Genomic DNA, 6,476 nt, shown 5'->3' with positions numbered 1-6,476 from the left:
CCTGCACTAGGACAATATGGTAACTAACTAGGCGAATACACACACACACACACACACACACACACACACACACACACACACACACACACACACACACACACACACACACACACACACACACACACATACACACACACACACACACACACACACATACACACACACACACACACACACACGCGTGAACACACACACACGCACGTGCACACACACACACACATACACAAGCACATATACACTTGACACAAACACGTACCCCCCTCCCCTAAACCACCTCTCCCCCTTCCCTAACCACCTCACCTTAGCCCTCCCCCTCCCCCAAATCATCTAACCCCTCCCCCATACAATCTAACCCCCTCCCCAACTACCTCCCCCCTCCAATAAGCACCCTCCCCCTGCCCAACTACCTCCCCCTCCAATAACCACCCTCCCCCTCCCTGATAACCATCCATCCCCTCTCTCTCTCAAGCACGTACTCCCCCCTCCCCTAACCACCTCTCCCCCTTCCCTAACCACTTCACCCTAGCCACCTACCCATCCCCCAAACCATCTAACCCCTCCCCCAAACCATCTAACCCCCTCTCCAACGACCTCTCCCCCTCCAATAACCATCCTCCCCCTCCCCATAACCATCCATCCCCTCTCCCCCCAACCATCTATTCCCCTCCCCCTAACCACCCCTCCCCCTTCCTTCTGTGGAGCAACAGGGGAACCTAGAACTAGGATGAGAACAAGGGGCTCGAAGGACGAATTTGGGGGGGAGGACTGGGAAGCAGAGCTCAAAAAACGGGAGGAAGACTGGGGAAGGAGACTAGAAGAGCTGGTAAGGAAGATGGAAGAGAGGTTAGAAGCAGAATGCAGAAGGTGGAAGCAACATGCCACAACAGCATTAAACAAGATAAAGAGATTAGAAGAGGAGCTGAGACATCTGAAACAGCATAAAGACAAAGATATTACAGAAGTAGCATCGGCAATGGCTACATCAGACACAGACAACGGGTCTGAAGGGAGCATGGAAACTAAACTGTATGCAGAGGTCCTATCAAACCCACATGAGGCCAAAACAAAGATAGGGAGCACACTAGGACAAAATGTGAGGTTGGAAGACATTGAAGGAACTAGGACATGTGCAGGGACCTTACTAGACACCTGTGGGGGCCAAGAACAGGTGAGCAGGAAGAAGAAACCAAGGAGCATAGGGGCCATAGCTAGGGAAGGGACTGAAGGAAGGAACACTCCACGGGAAGGAACTAAAACACATCAGAGGATGCAATGGGAGTCACAGTGGGAGGTGGAAAGGGGGAGATCAGTGTTTGTCTATGGGCTAGACGAAGCTAAAGGGGAAACTTATGAGGAAAGAAAGCAGGAGGAGAAAAAAAGCGATTGAAGGTATCATGCAGGTGATAGGTGAGGGGGAAATGACCCAGGTGGCGAATTTTTGGAGAATCGGGTGGTTCACAAAGAAAAGGAATCGGCCTCTCAAAGTAATTTTCAAGGCAGAATCAACCCGAACCATGATCCTGCAGGAGAAAGCACTGCTGAGAGGCAAACTGGAGTTCATGACTGTGTACCTCAATCGAGACAGAACACAGGAGGAAAGGAAGACGATGAAAGAGAGACTTCAGAAATGAAAGGAGAAATGGGAGGAAATGAAAAAGGAGAGCAGAATAACCAAGGAACAAGTGGAAGGACAAGCACAACCCCCAGAAACACCTGCAGAAGGACCCCAGCCACGACACCCCCAAGGCAACTGAACAATCCAAACCAACCATCACACAGCGATCCCTCTGTTCCCACAGTTACAGTATTAGAACAGAAGTTGAAGGTTTGGTACACAAATGCAGATGGATTAACGAATAAACATAGGAATGGCAAGAAAGAATCAATGAGAAGTCCCCAGACATCATAGCAGTTACAGAAACAAAACTCACGGGGACAGTAACAGATGCAATCTTCCCACCAGGATACCAGATCATGAGGAAAGACAGAAGGGGCAGAGGGGGAGGTGGGGTTGCTCTCCTAGTAAAAAAACAGATAGAAATTCGAGAAAATGGAAGGCATAGATGAGATGGGATATAAGAGACTACATAGTAGGTACACTTCAGTCTGGGGAACACAAGGTGGTCATTGCAGTGATGTATAATCCACCACAGAACTGCAGGAGGCCAAGAGAGGAATATGAAGAGAGCAACAGAGCAATGGTGCACACACTTGCTGAGGTGGCAAGAAGAGCTCACACCAGCAGAGCAAAGTTGCTGGTTATGGGGGATTTCAACCACAGGGAGATTGACTGGGAAAACCTGGAGCCACATGGGGGTCCCGAAACATGGAGAGCCAAGATGATGGATGTGGTGCTGGAAAACCTCATGCACCAACATGTTAAGCACACTACCAGAGTGAGAGGGGAGGATGAACCAGCAAGATTGGACCTTGTGTTCACTGTGGGCAGTTCAGACATTGAGGACATCACGTATGAGAGTCCCCTAGGAGCTAGCGACCACGTGGTTCTGTGCTTTGAATATATAGTAGAGCTGCAGGTGGAGAGAGTAACAGGAGTTGAATGGGAAAAGCCTGACTATAAAAGAGGGGACTACATAGGGTTGAGGAACTTCCTGCAGGAGGTCCTGTGGGACAGAGAACTGGCAGGAAAGCCAGTAAATGAAATGATAGAATATGTAACAACAAAATGCAAGGAGGCAGTGGAAAGGTTTATTCCCAAGGGCAACAGAAACAACGGGAAGACCAGAACGAGCCCCTGGTTTACCCGACGGTGTAAGAAGGCAAAAACAAAGTGCAATAGAGAATGGAAAAAGTATAGAAGGCAGAGAACACGCGAAAATAGGGAGATCAGTCGCAGAGCCAGGAACGAGTACACACAGGTAAGGAGGGAGGCCCAGCGACAGTATGAAAATGACATAGCATCGAAAATCAAGACTGACCCGAAAGTGTTGTATAGCCACATCAGGAGGAAGACAACAGTTAAAGACCAGGTGATCAGATTAAGGACAGAAGGGGGAGAACTCACAAGAAGTGACCAGGAGGTATGTGAGGAGCTAAACAGGAGATCTAAGGAAGTTTTTACAGTAGAGACAGGAAGGGCTTTGAGGGAGATCAGTCGCAGAGCCAGGAATGAGTACACACAGGTAAGGAGGGAGGCCCAGCGACAGTATGAAAATGACATAGCATCGAAAATCAAGACTGACCCGAAAGTGTTGTATAGCCACATCAGGAGGAAGACAACAGTTAAAGACCAGGTGATCAGATTACACACCAGGAGGTGTTGGATCTAAGGAAGACAGTAATTGCTGAGATCGTATGGAAGTCGGCTCTGGGAAGTCAGCACAGAAGGGAATATCGAATATATCCACCAACAACCGAGGAGGAGATGAAGAAGCTGCTAAGTGACCTTGATACCTCAAAGGCGATGGGACCGGACAACATCTCTCCATGGGTCCTTAGAGAAGGAGCAGAGATGCTGTGCGTGCCTCTAACCACAATCTTCAACACATCCCTTGAAACTGGGCAACTACCTGAGAAATGAAAGACAGCAAATGTAGTCCCCATATTTAAGAAAGGAAACAGAAACGAGGCACTAAACTACAGACCTGTGTCTCTGACATGTATTGTGTGCTAAGTCATGGAGAAGATTATCAGGAGGAGAGTGGTCGAACACCTGGAACGGAACAAAATTATAAATGAAAACCAGCATGGGTTCATGGAAGGCAAATCTTGTATCACAGACCTTCTGGAGTTTTATGACAAGGTAGCAGAAGTAAGACACGAGAGAGAGGGGTGGGTTGATTGCGTTTTCCTAGACTGCAGGAAGGCATTTGACACAGTTCCACACAAGAGATTAGTGCAGAAGCAGGAGGATCAGGCGCATGTAACAGGGAGGGCACTGCAATGGATCAGGGAATACCTGACAGGGAGGCAGCAACGAGTCATGGTACGTGAAGAGGTATCACAGTGGGCGCCTGTGACGAGCGGGGTCCCACAGGGGTCAGTTCTAGGGCCAGTGCTATTTTTGATATATGCGAACGACATGATGGAAGGAATAGACTCTGAAGTGTCCCTATTCGCAGATGATGTGAAGTTGATGAGAAGAATTAAATCGGATGAGGCTGAGGCAGGACTGCAAAGAGACCTGGACAGGCTGGACATGTGGTCCAGAAACTGGCTTCTCGAATTCAATCCTGCCAAATGCAAAGTCATGAAGATTGCGGAGGGGCAAAGAAGACCGCAGACAGAGTATAGGCTAGGTGGACAAAGACTACAGACCTCACTCAGGGAGAAAGACCTCGGGGTGACCATAACACCGAGCACGTCACCGGAGGCACACATCAACCAAATAACTGCTGCAGCATATGGGCGCCTGGCAAACCTGAGAATAGCGTTCCGATACCTTAATAAGGAATCGTTCAAAACACTGCACACTGTGTATGTTAGGCCCATACTGGAGCATGCAGCACCAGTCTGGAACCCACACCTGGTCAGGCACGTCAAGAAGTTAGAGAAAGTACAAAGGTTTACAACAAGGCTAGTCCCAGAGCTCAGGGGAATGTCGTACGAGGAAAGGTTGAGGGAAATCGGACTGACGACACTGGAGGACAGAGGGGTCAAGGGAGACATGATAATGACATACAAGATACTGCGCGGAATAGACAAGGTGGACAGAGATAGGATGTTCCAGAGAAGGGACACAGGGACAAGGGGTCACAACTGGAAGCTGAAGACTCAGACAAGTCACAGGGACGTAAGGAAGTATTTCTTCAGTCATAGAGTTGTCAGCAAGTGGAATAGCCTAGCAAGTGAAGTAGTGGAGGCAGGAACCATACATAGTTTTAAGAAGAGGTATGATAAAGCTCAGGAAGCAGAGAGAGAGAGAGAGGACCTAGTAGTGATCAGTGAAGAGGCGGGACCAGGAGCTGAGTCTCGATCCCTGCAACCACAATTAGGTGAGTACACACACACACACACACACACACACACACACACACTCACACACACACACACACACACAAACACACACACACACACACACACACACACACACACACACACACACACACACACACACACACACACACACACACACACATATACACACACACATATACACACACACACACACACACACACACACACACACACACACACACACACACACACACACAAAATTATGGAGAAGATTATCAGGAGGAGAGTGGTGGAGCACCTGGAACGGAACAGGAGTATAAATGCCAACCAGCACGGATTCACGGAAGGCAAATCCTGTGTCACAAACCTTCTGCAGTTTTATGATAAAATAACAGAAGTAAGACAAGAGAGAGAGGGGTGGGTTGATTGCATCTTCTTGGACTGCAAGAAGGCCTTTGACACAGTTCCTCACAAGAGATTAGTGCAGAAGCTAGAGCATCAGGCGCATATAACAGGAAGGGCACTGCAATGGATCAGAGAATACCTGACAGGGAGGCAACAACGAGTCATGGTACGTAATGATGTATCACAGTGGGCACCTGTGACGAGTGGGGTCCCACAGGGGTCGGTCCTAGGACCAGTGCTATTTTTGGTATATGTGAACGACATGACGGAAGGGTTAGACTCAGAAGTGTCCCTGTTTGCAGATGATGTGGAAGTTAATGAGGAGAATTAAATCTGGTGAGGACCAGGCAGGACTTCAAAGAGACCTGGACAGACTGGACACCTGGTCCAGCAAATGGCTTCTCGAATTTAATCCTGCCAAATGCAAAGTCATGAAGATAGGGAAGGGCACAGAAGACCACAGACAGAGTATAGGCTAGGTGGCTAAAGACTGCAAAACCTCACTCAAGGAGAAAGATCTTGGGGTGAGTATAACACCGAGCATGTCTCCGAAGCACACATCAGTCAGATAACTGCTGCAGCATATGGGCGCCTGGCAAACCTGAGAACAGCATTCCGACACCTTAGTAAGGAATCATTCAAGACACTATACACCGTGTATGTCAGGCCCATACTGGAGTATGCAGCACCTGTTTGGAACCCGCACTTGATAAAGCAAGTCAAGAAACTAGAGAAAGTACAAAGGTTTGCAACAAGGTTAGTTCCAGAGCTAAGGGAATGTCCTATGAAGAAAGATTAAGGGAAATCGGCCTGACGACACTGGAGGACAGGAGGGTCAGGGGAGACATGATAACGACATATAAAATACTGCGTGGAATAGACAAGGTGGACAAGGACAGGATGTTCCAGGGAGGGGACACAGAAACAAGAGGCCACAATTGGAAGTTGAAGACACAAATGAGTCAGAGAGGATAGTAGGAAGTATTTCTTCAGTCATAGAGTTGTAAGGCAGTGGAATAGCCTAGAAAATGACGTAGTGGAGGCAGGAACCATACACAGTTTTAAGACGAGGTTTGATAAAGCTCATGGAGCGGGGAGAGAGAGGGTCTAGTAGCAATGAGAAGAGGCGGGGCCAGGAGCTAGGACTCGACCCC

The sequence above is a fragment of the Cherax quadricarinatus genome, chromosome 6 (genome assembly GCF_038502225.1).
Source record: "Cherax quadricarinatus isolate ZL_2023a chromosome 6, ASM3850222v1, whole genome shotgun sequence".
Taxonomy (NCBI): Eukaryota; Metazoa; Arthropoda; class Malacostraca; order Decapoda; family Parastacidae; genus Cherax; species Cherax quadricarinatus.
This window is presented reverse-complemented; position numbering follows the sequence as displayed.